Source organism: Fukomys damarensis, unplaced genomic scaffold (genome assembly GCF_012274545.1).
Source record: "Fukomys damarensis isolate Sample0158 unplaced genomic scaffold, DMR_v1.0_HiC HiC_scaffold_26, whole genome shotgun sequence".
In the NCBI taxonomy this organism is placed as follows: Eukaryota; Metazoa; Chordata; class Mammalia; order Rodentia; family Bathyergidae; genus Fukomys; species Fukomys damarensis.
Window position 1 is genome coordinate 34,386,558 of NW_022900938.1, and position 14,857 is coordinate 34,401,414.

General features: G+C 36.6%; 1 protein-coding gene across 11 annotated transcripts in view; it reads left to right on the forward strand.

Moving 5' to 3' along the window:
* Positions 1-14,857, forward strand: part of Baz2b (bromodomain adjacent to zinc finger domain 2B) — a 354,073-nt gene that overhangs the window by 48,133 nt on the left and 291,083 nt on the right. For all 11 annotated transcript variants that reach the window (XM_010606796.3, XM_010606795.3, XM_033756373.1 and 8 more), the window contains exon 3: positions 5,167-5,266. The gene's annotated coding sequence lies outside the window, so the exon portion shown is untranslated. The remainder of the gene's footprint in view (positions 1-5,166; positions 5,267-14,857) is intronic.

Here is a 14,857-nt window from a genome sequence, read left to right on the forward strand (position 1 = left end):
TATGAACATTAAAAATAGGGAATCCTAAAATAAAACTAAAAAGGAAAGTAAAAGAGAAAAGGCAATGATGTAAGATGAAAATAATCCTTAATTCTGAAGATGAAAATGGTCCCTTAACATATTTAAATTGCTTCTTGCTCTTATAGTCTTATCTTATTATTTTTTTCATTATTTAGAGAATACTTTATTAGTTTCTGTAATCAAACCCACGTAGATATGACCTTACATATTTAGTACGATGTGTTACCCCTGTACACATGGAAAAAAAATAAAAATAATAATAAATTAACATTTCTATACCACTATGGCTGTCCATTTCTGTACAATGCCAACGCAACACAGTAAATTGGGATAACTTTTTCCAAAGGTGGCACACCATTAAAGTTTCTCAAAATTCAATTTATATATATATAGGTATATATATTTATATTTATATAAAAAGACTAATAATAGTATGTTATACATCGATAGTAGCAACAGCTTTTCGAGGTTCTGCAGTCTACTGCTTGTAGTATTTTGTTCTTCTGTTGGGTTTCTGGGATCTTGATTATTATATGTCTAGGTGTAGATTGGTTTTGATTGTAGCTAGTTGGGGTCCTCTAGTCCTCAGTTATCTGAATGTCAAATTCTTCCCCTCTGTTTGGGAAGTTTTCTGTCATTAATTCTGCAAACAGCTTTTTAAAGTCATTTGTATTTTCTCCTGCTACTTCGTGTATTCCTATCAGTCTTATGATTTTCTTTGCATCATCTAGGAGTTGTTGGATCGATTTCTCATGCTCTCTTACTGTTTTTAAGAGACCTCTCTTTTCATGGTCACTGACTGCAATCTTATCTTCTATAGCTGAGAGTCTGTCTTCGCATTCTTTTATTCTGTTGGGTACACTTTCTATGGAGTGTTTAATCTCCTGGATATCTGTTTGAATCTGTTTTATGGATTCCATTTCTTTCCTATTTTGGGTGTTTATTTTTTCCATTTCTTTCTAATGCTGGGCCTTCATGGCTTCTATCATGGTCCCAAGCTCATCTATTTTTTTGTCAGTTTCTGCTCTAGAGTCTCAAATCACAACTTCCATTTTGCTCACTATCTCTCTATGGTTATCTGGGAAATTATTTCTGTTTTGAATTTTTCTAGAGCCTGATTGATCTGTTTTGTTACTTCCTGTGTTTTGAGTTCAGGGCGTCCTGGTGGTTCACTATCGGCCATTTCATCCTCATTTGCCCTAGTGTTTGCCATTGGTAAGCTGAAAGTCTGTCTTTGTGTCTTGCTTAAGTGTTTTCTCATTTTTATTTTTGTTGTCGGACTGTCCTTGGTTTAATCTCTGGATTATCACCCAAATCTTCCTGATATAGTTGTGCCCTAGCTTCTGTGTCTCTAACGACCCACAGACATTCTCATCTTCATAACATCAGAGAAAACAGCTCATCAAATCAACTGCAATGCTTTAATCCCAACTGATACAATCAGCAACACATTAAGATCAGGCACAACTTTCACACTGACCACCGGTGGTAGTCACTAGTCTATCACCCTTAAATCATTTGAATTAAATTGAAATCAAGAAGCAGTCCAGAACATGTCTGCAGTGAACAAAATTTCAGTATAATTTATTTACCATTTAATGGCTCAGACAGAGCGAGGCTACAATACCCCTGATCAGTGAACAAAATTTCAGTATAATTTATTTACCATTTAATGGCTCAGACAGAGCAAGGCTACAATACCCCTGATCTCAGCTGATGGCTGAACCCCATGACGCTGACTGACCTCGGGCTGCAAGGCCCAGATTGAGTTCCCCAACCTTCTGAATGGTTGAACTCCACAACGTTCTATTACAGGTTTCCCACGCCCTTTCTTTAAAGATGTTCAAAGTTGGGAACTCAGAAAAATACCCTTGATGACCACCTCTGCCTCTGCAGAGTGGGTCCAAAGACTGGCACAGTCAGGAGGTCTGAGAGTGTGGTGGGGATTTCCTATGGTGGTTCAGAGGCCTTCCTGGCGCTTGAGCGATGGCAGCTGGATCAGGAGCAGGCGTGACTCTCCTTCCCACAGTGGATCTGGGCCCAGGCTGTCTTCCCGGCACTTGAGCGATGGCGGCTGGGTCGGGAGCAGGCGTGGCTCTCCTTCCCATGGTGGATCAGGGCCCAGGCTGCCTCCTGGCACTTGAGCAGTGGCGGCTGGGTTGGGAGCAGGCGTGGCTCTCCTTCCCACGGTGGATCGGGGGCCCAGGCTGCCTCCCGGCACTTGAGCGATGGCGGCTTGGTCGGGAGCAGGCCAAGGCTCTGGGTTTGATTCCCTAGCTCATCACTTGCCCAAAAAAAGAAAAAATACTAAGATGTCTACAAAAAAATCAATAAATAAAATTTTTAAAATGCCATCTTCAAATAGCTCTTGTCTTAGTCACCTTCCTTGTGGCTGGGACAAAATATCTGACAAAACATGAAGGTAAAGTTTATATTGCCTCATGTTTTTGGTCTATAGCTAATTGGCTTCAAGGCAGAAAAACATGGTGGACAGAAAATGTGCTCAACTCCTGGTAGCCAGGAAATATAGAGAGAAGTGAGGAGGTAGGGAGGGAGATAAATGGTTCCATGCCACACCCCCATTGATGTCTCTCTTCTGACCAGACTTTGTTTTCCACAGCAAGGCAGTCATGCTATCCCCATAATCCAGTTACCTTCCAAACATGATTGTGGGGGTTGCATTTTAAATCTAAACCATAACAGCTCTAATTGGCCCAATTTTGACAATTCCAACACAGATTATGATTAGAGTAACTCAAATCCATTGAATCTGAAAAGTTATAGCTCTATGATACTCCAAAAGAATTATAAATTGTGTTCAGTAAATTATACTTTTCTGTATTGGTGAGGTTTCTGTCACTGTGACAAAATACCTGAGAAAATCAAATTAAAAAAGGAAAGATTTATTATGGCTCTTGGTTTCAAAAATTTCAGTCTCTAGTCTAGTAGTTCCATTGTTTCTAGGTCTGTCATTGGGTAGCATATCATGTTTATGAGAGATTTTCTTCTTGGTACCAGGGATTAGAACTTGGGACCTTGTACTTGCAAGACAGGTGGCAACACCACTGAGCTAAATCCCTGGCCTGAGGTTTTTTTTTGGTCACTGGGGATCGAACTCAGGACCTTGTGCTTTCAAGGCAGGCGACAGAACCACTGAGCTATATCCCCAGCCCTGGGGCAGTATATCATGGTAGAAGGACATCGCAGAGAAAAGCTGCTCACCTATGGCAGCTAGAAGCAGAGACATATTCAGCTATGAACTCATCAAAGGAATAACCCAACCCATTGATCAAGTTAGCACCTGTATGATTCCATCTTCTCCCTAGGCTTCACCTATAAACATTGCTGCTTTGGGGATTGTTATCTAGGGGCTGATATCTAGATGTATCCCTAATGCTTCATGAACCCAAAAGCAGGGATTTTGTGAGTGATTGGATCATAGGTGTATGATATTGGTTTATGGGTATCTGATAACTGGATGATCCCCTAATTAGATTAGCTTGTTTCTCGGTGTGGCAGAATGGGTTTATTGAAGACAGAACACCCACCCTGGTGTGAGGAGTATCAACCAATAGGCTTGTGTACTGGATGGAATAAAAATGGAATGAAACCAGGAAAGCTGCTGTTGATAACTGCTTTCTGCCTGCCATACTGTGGGCTGTTTCTCCTTTGCCATGCTGCTCTGCCTTGGAGCCAGCTGACCATGGACTGAAACTTCTATAAACTGTGGGCTAAAATAAACCTTTTCTCCCGTAATTTATGGTTGTCTTGTATTTTGTGCCAGCAATGAGAAAGAAACTAAGACAGGGATCAAGCCTTTACTATATGAGTCTTTAGGCAATACTTTATATTTAAACCATTAATACTGTCTATGGGACTTAATCAAGTTATCCCCTTTACAAAACAATGATGAGTTTATACCTCATGGTTACTGCCTAAATGATCCCTTATCTAGGTTCAAGGAATAGATTGTGGGGAAAAGATTTGTGACTGTGGTTGCTAGATTGTGTTCAATGTAAGAACCTCCCAAATGCAAGTGTGTTTTTTTTTGTTATTGTTGTTGTTGTTTTGTTTTGTTTTGTTTCTTAGGTAGGGTCTGATTATGTTGCCCAGGTTGGTTCAAATCAAATTTTCAGGCTTAAGTGATCCTCCTGGTTCAGCCTCCAGAGTACCTGGATTTACAGGCATGTTCCATTCCATCTGACTTGCCTGTATTTTAAGGGAACTTTCCAAAGAAAGGTAAGGCTTACCTGGAACAAGTACTCAGGGAAGGTTGAGGGTTTTTTTTAAAAAAGTATTACCTCCTGGAACTGAAGATGTTGCTCAGTGCTAGAGTATCTACTATACGAATCCCTAGGTTCATTATACAGCACCCAGAAAACAGTAAAACAATAATCTATGTCTAAATGTGTGATACATATATAAACCTCTCTAGATTCACTTTAAAAAGGATAACTTCTAGAAAGTTCTTGAAATGTTATATAGCTACTAATTGTTTTGTCTTGGTGCATATTTCTTCCTTTTTTTTTTTTTTGGTACTGGGAATCAAACTCAGGACCTTGCACTTATGAGGCAAACATGAAGCCACTAAACTAAATCCCTGGTCCTTGATGCATATTTTTTTCATGCATTGTTTTAATATGGTATGGTCCTTTGAAAAATATATTCCTAAGGAGCTCCACTGGCTCAATTGAATTACAGAACATTAACTTGTAAATTAGTAGTTCTGACTATTAACACTGACAGCTCATAAATGAAGAAAATAGTTAAGTGAGGACTAGATTCAGAGGACTGATAGAGTGACATGTCAGAAAATGAATGAAGTGCATGGACTTGTAGTTTAGCACTGTGAGGACTATTTTTGGAAAAGTAGGCCTGGCTATATTACAATCTGAAACTTAAAATAAACAAAAATATAGATTTAAGAACAGTGTGTTACATACAAAAGAATAATAATAATTCAAATGCCTGAATTTTTCCCATCAGAAAACATTGAGTCCTGAAGACAGTATAACATCTTAAAAGCTCAAACAATAAATCAGTGAGCCCAAGAATTCTATGTTCAGTGGAAGTGTCCTTCAGGAATGATGGCCGAATTAAAATAGTTTTATAAATGTAAAACTAAGAGAAATTTGTCTTCAGCAGACTTGTACTACAAGAGATGATAATGGAAGTTCTTCATGGGAAAAAGGAATATTAATTGAACAGTAGGATCTTCCAGAGCAAATGAAGAACATCAGAAATGGTAAATATCTGAATAAAAATAAAGACCATGTTTATCCTCTTACATTATGTAACAAGATCTGTGGATGTTTAAGGCAAAAATTATAACATTGTCCTTTAGGGTTTTCAATGTATTTCCAAATATACAATAAAACGTATATAAATCTATGATAAAATACTTAAAATTGTGAGAAAATATGGTGTGTTGAGGGAGGTAATTAAAGATCTAAATAATATAATTAAGAGGCAGAGTAGATATAAAAGACTAAACTACATTTCATACAACAAATACATTTAAGGAATAAAAAATATTAAAAATAAATAAATAGACAAAACTGAGGCAAACAGCATAAATAGTAAAGGAATGTCTATATTAGTATCAAGTTGAATTGCTTTTAGGACTTAAGCTATTATCAGAGATGAAGAGTGGTATTTCATTATGATAGAGAAAGCATTTCAGGAAGACGAGTATTGAGTAGCTTAACAATACATGAAGCAAAAATTTAGATAATAGTATTTTCATATTTTCAGTAAAAACAAGTAAAGAAATCGGCAAAGACATAGAAGATTGGAATAACACTATGAAGTATCTTGATCTAATATTTATAGAATGCAGTATCCAACAACTGCCAAATACATATGCTTAAAGAAAAAAACAAGAGAAAACTCTTTGAAACCTTTGAGATGGGAAAATTACCCTTAGAACTAAAACAGTTCTCTGAAAACACTTAAGGAAATCAAAAGGCTGTGAATGCATGGAAGGGAAAATATTTGCAAATATACATCCAGGGACTTGCTTCCAGGGTATAAAAAGATCTTCAACAACTCACTAGTTAGAAGATATGACCCACTTAAGAAACACTCCCAATGATGAATGTAACTGTACTGTATACCTAAAATGTACCAATAAACAATGAGAAAAAAAAAGAAACAGAGAAAGGAAAAAAGAAGGGAAAAAAGTTTTTTAAGAATAACACACACACAATTGCACACACACAATGTAAACAAAAATTTTGCTCAGGCAAATCACAAAAAAGATACATGAATGGGTAAAAAAAAATATGAAAATATTTCAACTCCATTACCCAAATATAAAATGCCAAGTAAAAGCCAAATGAGATGAGATCCCTTTCACATTCATTGAAATTGTTAAAATTAAAAAAAAAAAAAAAAAAAGCTGGGCACCCTGGCACTCTCCTGTAATTCCAGTACCCTAGGAAGCTAACACAGGAAAATTACAATTTTAAGCCCAGCTTCTTAGACAACTTAGCAACTTAGTTTTGGTTTGGTTTGGTTTAGTGAGCCAGGGTATCATTATGTAGTAGAGACTGAACTGGAACTCACTATGTAGCACAGAGTGGTCTCAAACTTACAGTGATCCTCTTGCCTCAGCCTCCCTAATGCTTGGATGACAGGCATATGCCACCTGGCTAACTTAGCAACTTAGTGAGAACATGCCTTAAAATTAAAAAGGGGCAGAGGTTTAACAGCTATTTCTTCTCCTTTCCCTTCTCTTCCTTCTCCCCTTTCTACTCCTCTTTCTTCTTTTTAATTTTTTTAAAGTTAGCAACAAAAGGCCTCACTCAATGGTAAAGGATTTGCCTAGCATATTTGAATCCCTAATCAGAGGTCCCCTGTACTGCAAAATAGTTTCAAAAAAATTTTAAAGCAACAAAAGAAAACTAGATAAATTAGTCTTCTCTAATAGAGACACAGTAGGTTTTATCAATGTTAAAATGTTTCAAAAGAAACTACCAAGAAGTAAAAAGCAGCCAGGCATGGCACATGCCTATAATCCCAATATTCAGTAGTTTGGGGTAGGAAGAACATCTGTCTGGGTTACATAGCAAGTTCAAATTCAGCCTTTTCTCTTTGGCTATGGTATTAAAATCAGTGACAATTATAACACAAATGACAAACTATTGACAAACCCTAAGGACTAACAATGTACTACCCTTAATTATGGAAAACGTGTTATTATGAACATTAAGAAAAACCAAATATTGATCTACTATAATTATCTACTAAATGGAACAAGTTTACTTCTCCTAACAAATAGAAGAGTGTTCAAGAGCAACAGCATGACGTTAACTAGCTATCAACTTAGTAGTTAATTAGTAAAGGTAGAGGGGTTGGGGAACCAGAAAATGAAAAAAGCAAAATTTGAGAAATTAATCAATGAGATATAAGGAAGAGATAAAAGCAATATAGGGGATCCTATTGAGGAGTAAAAGGAAATTAGTAGTGTTAGAGAAGAGTTGCAGGAAAGAAACAAGAAAAAGGAAAAAAGAAAAACAGCAAAATAGAAGAAAAAAGAGAAAGTTAAGGGAGAGAAAAAAGTTGATGGAGAAAAAAAAATAAATGAAAGAAAAAACAGAAAACTCCTTACCCTCTCCCAAATCTGATGAAGGCAAAAGAAAAATAATAAAAGTATAGAAAAATCAAAAGAAGTCAAGTCATGGAAAAAAAATCCTTTAAAAAAAAATGAATACTTTCCTTCTAAGGTCTGCAGTCTTGGGATCCAACTAGCCGTGATTTTCTCTACCTATCCCTAGGACCTATGGGCTCTTAAGTGCCCTCCCTCTACCAGAGGTCCCTCTATCCATTCATGTCAGACTGTGGTTACTGCTTATTCTAGGATGTATCCTTGCTCCTCTTGGTAGATGGGAAATGCAGTCAGCCCTCTGGTCACTGTTAGATGTAGGCTGCAAAGTTTCAACAGGACTGTTGGCTTCAATGTCAACACTTGTGGGATCTGGTTGCTCATTATGGAATGGAGGGCAGGGCCCATGACCTTCCATGCCTGAGTTTACACTTCTCAGGGGTTTTCTGTTTGGCCTACTCCCTCTCCATGCTAGCCTCCTATTGTCTTTCACTAAATCACTTTGAGAAAATAACACTGGAGTCCCTGAAATTGCTGGCCTAATCTGTACTTTCTCCATGGGTCTGCTGGCTTCCCAGACTTACATTCTCTCCCTTGATGTTGTCTTTGACCAGAATCAGGTTGGGGAAGCAAAATGTATAACATGTTGGAGTTGGTAGAGGGGGAGAGGGAAGGGTGCATACAGCATGGGCTTGTTTGTTCATGTTGGGGGACACTGCACCAATAATGCTATTTTTAAAATAACATATTGAAAGGATATATAGGAATTTGAACCCTCATACATTGTTCATGGGATTGAAAAATGTGCTGCTGCTTTGCAAAAATGGTCTGGCAGTTCCTTAAAAGTTGAAACAGAGCCTCAGTTTTACACTTAAAAATAGGGTCAAAGAAATGAAAATATGTATCCATAGAAGAAGTCACACACTAGGATTCATAGCAACACTATTCACAAGGAACAACATTTCCACAGGAAGAAACAACCCTAATGCTATCAGATGAAGAAAGGATAAACAAAATGCGATATACCCATACAACAGAATATTAGTCATCCACTGAATGAAGTACCACTCACATAATACAGTATGCTCCACTTCAAAACATTATGCTGGTATTAGTGGTCCACCCCCACACCCATTACTGGAGATTGAACCCATGGCCTTTGTACTGAGCTGTATTCCCAGACCTTTAATTTAAAAAAATTTTTTTTTTTAGCCTGAGAGATGTTCTCACCAAATCTCTGAGTTGCCCAGACTCAGCTCAAACTTGTGATCCTTCTGCCTCAGCCTCCCAGAGTATTAGTATTATAGGAATATGTCACAACACTCATCTATATTAGTGTTTTCTATAAAATATTTCTGTGAAATTTTGCTATGAAAGTATCTTCAATATGTTAAAATTATGTACATAACTACATTTGCACAGATAACCAGAGATTTTAAAATTCTTTAGAAGAATTATGAAAGTTGGAAATACAGGTTTTATGTCATCCAGTATCTTTTACCAAAACTTAAGGTAGTCTTTCTTTGGATTCCTACAAACCAAAACAACTTATAATTGAAGTTTTAAATTTCTGACTTAAAGCACTAGATTATATACTTTATTTATATTTTGGTATCAGAAATTGAACTCAGGACCTTGCAATTGCCAGGCAAGTGCTGTGCTGCTGAGCTATATTCCCAGCCCCAAATTTTATACTTTTAAAGCGGTGGATATTATGGTAAATCCATTAGTTATACTTTAATAACTAAAAAGTAACTCAAAACAATATGTTGCTACCAAACTTGCTGATCCTGCAAATACATTTTGGAAAATATAGCAAACATGAAAACCTATACTATTGTCAAAGAGTAAATAAAGAAATGAGAGAATAGCAGAAGAGGGCTTATAAAAATGTAGCAAGTATTTTCACTGAGAAGAAAGTTTGAATAGGAAAAAATATACATCACATGCATGGTTCTCATGAATTAAAAACAGTTCTAGTCATTCAAAGTAAAGTGTTACTTTTTCTTCTGTTCCTAGCATTCCCCTGATTGAGAGAAGATTTGTATTTCTCAGAAGGGTCCCTACCTATCCCATTGCTGCTTTTTGAGATGGCCATAATTCATTCCCATATTTTTCTGTATTCGTAGTATAAGAACAATGGTAGAATGCATTGCATTTTTGGATACATATTTCTGCACATAGATGAAGCATTTTGACAGTATCATATTCTGGTGATTAATTACTATGATTTAAAAGGAATTTTTGACAATTATTAGGGACTTTTATTTCTAGATAACATGGATAACTGCACAAGATTTACCCTCATACTTGAAATAAATTTTAAAAGAAAAGGAATATGTGAAATAAATATTTTTGTACAGGTTGGGCATTACATAAAAAAGGGTATTGTTGCTATAAAAACAGGAGAAAAGAAAGGGGAGAACAGAGGAGAGCTCAGAGACTCTTGACTTGAGACATTGCTCATAGCTTACAAAGACTAGAATGATTAGAATTCACAGGATGAATTACTAGAGTGGTGAGAATTATCACAAGAACTGTAGAGATCTACTGAGGGTCCCTTCAAGTTTTCAGCAGAGTACTGTTTAGCACATGAATGTGAGAAAGGATCTGAGGCTGGGGAAAAACAAATGAAGAAGGTCAGAAGAGGGAAGTATCTACAATGTTTTCACAGGGATAGGATTACTACCTCTTCCTACCTGACAAAATGTTACCACACAACCCCAGTCCCACTTCAATATTAACTCAAAATATGCCTAAATGTAAAAGTTCAAATACAAAATTTCTAGGAGAAAATATATGTGAAGGATAAGATCTTCATGACTTTCTACAGACGGTTCTTATATAAACCACCAAAAGCTGGATCTTTAACAATACGACTAAGTCGGTTTTCATCACAATAAAAAATAAACTTTGTTCCTTAAATTAAAGAAAATGAAAAGACTGAAATGAAATATTGCAAATAATGCACCTGATAAAAATTCCTTGTATCCAAAATGTGTAAAGAACCCTTGAAATTCAATAATGGCAAAACATACAACCCAATTTAAAAAATTGGCAAAGATTTGAATGAACAATTCACCGAAATATAACTTCATTAGTTATTAAAAATGTAAATAAATTGCACTATCAAAAAGTACTATAGACCTATAAGAATGACTTAAAAAAAAAAGGACCACCCCATGTTAGAACAAGAATGTTGAATATCTGGAATGCTCATTTGTTTCTCATGGGAATGTGAAATGGCATAACTGGCAAGAAGTTTGGTGATTTTGAATAAAATGATAATACATGCCTACTGTGTGATCTAGCCATTCCATATTTAGTAAATTTTTCATTTCAAAATGTATATTTCATTTTTATCTTATGTGTGTGTGTGTGTATATATATATATATAGATATATATATATATCTATATATATATACACACACATACATAGACACACATACAGTGGGACACAATTTTTTCCATAAAAGGGAATAAACAATTGAAACATAACAAAATGAAAGAAACTGAAAATAATTATATTGAATGGAAGAAGCCAGAGGAAAAAGAATGTATACTGCATAATTCTAGAAAATGTGAACTAATTTATTGTGATTGAAAGGTAATCAGTGGTTGCTTAGGATCATGAAGTTGAGTAACATGGAAGAGTAGAAGGAAAACATTTTACATAAAGAAGCAAGAAGAAATTTGAAAAAATTATCTAAGTATCCATTTTAAATGTATGCAGTTTATTATATACAAGTTACAAGAAATCATCTTCACTTTGCATGGTTCCAATATACACAGATTTCATACCCATCCCATAAAAACACATTTCAAATTTAATTCACCATATAGAATATTCATTGTGAATAACTGCAAAAAGTATAAATTTTGCTATTAGCTCTTTAGTGTACAGATCATTATAGCATGATCAGTGACCAGTCACATAGCTTAATTTCAATTTCTGGGATGATTTTTCACTTCACATCTGTTGTTCAGTTTATGTACAGACAGCACAACATGTAATTTATTGTCTCCTTATCTTTTAGCGATAAACCATTGTGTGTTAGTCAGCTTTTAATTGCTGTGACAAATACCTGAGATAAACAACTTAAAGGAGAAAAGATTTATTTTGGCTCAGTTTAAGAAGTTTCCACCTATAGTCAGCTGGCTTCATAGCTTTCAGGCCTGTGGTGAGGCTGAAACATGTCAAAAAGGTGTGGTGGAGGAAAGCTGCTATTCTCAAGGAAGTCAGAAAGTATGGGGGAACCTAGGGTCAGAGAGGAAGGGGTTGAGGATCTCAGGCCTTAAAGTTGTCTCTAGCTAGCACAGGGTCTTACATCCATGATAATAGAAATCAGAACTGAGGCAATCAGCATGAATTTTTAGGCAGAAGCTTTACCTGGAAATGGTAAAAGACGTTTGCATGGGTAGCAGAAAACCGAAGGGGGCACAGCTCTGACAGAGATTAATGCAACCTCTTATCTAAGGGAAATAAGAAAAAACAGGGATTTCAACTTGAAGAGCTGGAGGGGTGTATTTCTGATAGAGAAGATCAAACTAGCCTCTTAACAAAAGTTGCTTTTATGGTACCGCTGGGATAGGCTGGGAGCTGATAATTTTCCAGTAGGCCAGAAGTCTGGCACTTTTTTACTTTTACCTCAGGTTTTAAGGGTTTTCTTCTAGTGTAAAATATGGATCAATTACTGCAGTGTACCTGGTCTTTATGAAATGTAGGAGATAAGGAAGGATACTTTCTGTACATTGTTGGCAAGGTGGGATATGGAAAAATTCATTTTAATGAGTAACAGATTGTGGATTAAGGCTTAAGAATCCCTCTATGTCTTGTCCTCATGAGGATCCCTATTTTGCTTCAGGGTTTCACCCCCCTGATCCACTCCCTCCAGAGAGGTATCATTTCCCAATATTACCATCAAACTATCTCTGGATTAAGTAACTGAAGAAATTGAAGCTTTCATGGTCCCATTATCTCTGAAAACACCACAGACACACCCAGAAGTGTACTTTACTAATTTACTAGGATTTTTTTTTTTCCAAGCCAATGAAGTTGACAATCAAGATTAACCATCCCGTGATATTTTAAATTAAAAGAGGGACTTTTTTTTTACTGTGATGTTTATTTTTATACATCATTATTAACAAACCAAAGGGTGTACAAATATTTGATCAGTCATTACTCTGGGTGTGTTTGTGAGGATATTTTTGAGTAAGATTTACATTTGACTGAGTAGACTAAAATGAGCAGATTTTTATCCTAAATGTGGATGTCTGTTACCTGATCACTTACAGTCTTGAACAGAGCAACAAAAATGATTACAAAAAATGAAAAGACTGGGCATGGTAGAGACTTTCCAGAGGACCAAGTATCTCAATGTAAAATGGAGATGGTACTTTATTCCTACAGCTGTTTCCACCTCTTGATTTATTTGTGAAGTAAAGGGAGGCCAATTGTCATTCTGAAAAGCCTGAGACAGTGTCAACCAGGGAATTATTTCTTCGAGGAGCACCTTGACTATCTCAATAGACTTTTCTGAATGAGTAGGGAAGGCCTCAATCCAGCCTGTAAAAGTGAGGTCCAATATTTTTTTAAATTCTCCATATGGTGGCATGTGGATAAAGTCTGATTGCCATTCCTCCCAGGGTATATCTTTCTTTTATGTACAGGTTCTAACAGGATGTGGTTTGGTCTTACCTGAGTTATGGTGGGCACAGAGTGAGCAAGCTTTGCAGATTTGTCAGGTGGTAGTTGCTGGTTCTATTCCTGTGAAAATTTGACCATTTCCAAAATAGCATTTCTTCCCATATGGAAAGAATTGTGAAGGATTTTATAGCCTTCTACTGTATCCTTTGAGGAAGGACCAGTTTGTTTTCTAAATACCACCAGAGTCCTCTTTTAATTCCCCCTTGTCCTAAGGCCCATTTGTTTTTCCTAGAATTTTTATGATTCCTCGGGAATTGGGAAAAAGGTTAAGGTCTTGAGGAGCTTTAAGGCTAGCCTTTTTGCCTCCCAATCAGTCTTTTGATTTCCCAGAGACTTTAGATGTGTCTCTTGGGTGTCCATTAACTGACAGTGTCTGCCTGTAAGAGTTACAGAATTCCCTACTTATGCTTTGTAGATGATTGCTTATTTAGCAAGCCCTTTTCTTTCCAGATTGTTGCATGGGCATTTAGCACCAGAAGGGCATATTTGGAGTTTGTACTTACCTAAAATATCAACTCTTGATTAAGAGCTATGAGCTCTGCTTTTTGATCAGAGGTCCCTGAGGAAAAGTGTTGACCTATTGTGAACTGACAACTGTATAACTTGCCAATCAGTATACTTCTTGAACAAAGCTACTTTCATCTGTGAACCATACCTCCGTAGAGTCTTGAAGGGGCAGGTCACTGATATTCTGCCTGCTTGCATAGGTCTGGAAAATTGCCTGTTCATAAGAGGGCAGCCTATAGGAACCAGTGAGGCAGTATTATGGGTACAGTAAGTCCCCAAGTTATGAACATTTGAGTTGTGAACTTCCATAGGTGTACTATGTAAGACTCACTTTGTCAGTTTACAAAGACAACTTATGAACAATTTTCCTGAATGGCACTTATTCATAAGTAGAGGACTTATTATACTGCAAGTATTTATAGTAACCTCAAGGTTGTCTAAGAGCATGCATTGTTACTTGGTAAGTTGTTTTCCTGTTGAAATAACCTTTTTTCTCAAGAATGGCTCTGATCTGATGGGGGGGTCAGGAATTCTATTTTTGCCACAAAGTTAATTTCAGTTTCTTCTGTTAGCATAGCTATAGCTGCTACAACCCTCAGGCAGGGTAGCCACTCAGCAGCCACTCTTAACTTTTTGAAAAGTATGCTGCTGGGTGGAGTTCTTGTCCCAACCATTGAGTCAAAACACTCAAAGTAATTCCTTTCATTTCTGATATGCGGAGGAAAAAGGGTTTCCTTAAGTCAGGTATTCCCAATACTAGAGCCTGAGTAAGGATATGTTTTATTTTTGTCTATTTCAAGGGTATAGACTCATGACTTCTTACATCCTCATTAAGGGCTTTACCATTAGTCCAAAATTACATATCCAGATCCCGGAGATGCTGGCCATTCCCAAGAAGGAACAAAATTGTTGTTTAGTGGCAAGGCCCAAGACCACAGATAGCCTGCATCCAGTCCATAGACAAGTGTAAGAATGTACAGCAAGCATTGGATCTTCTAGAGAAATAGCTGAG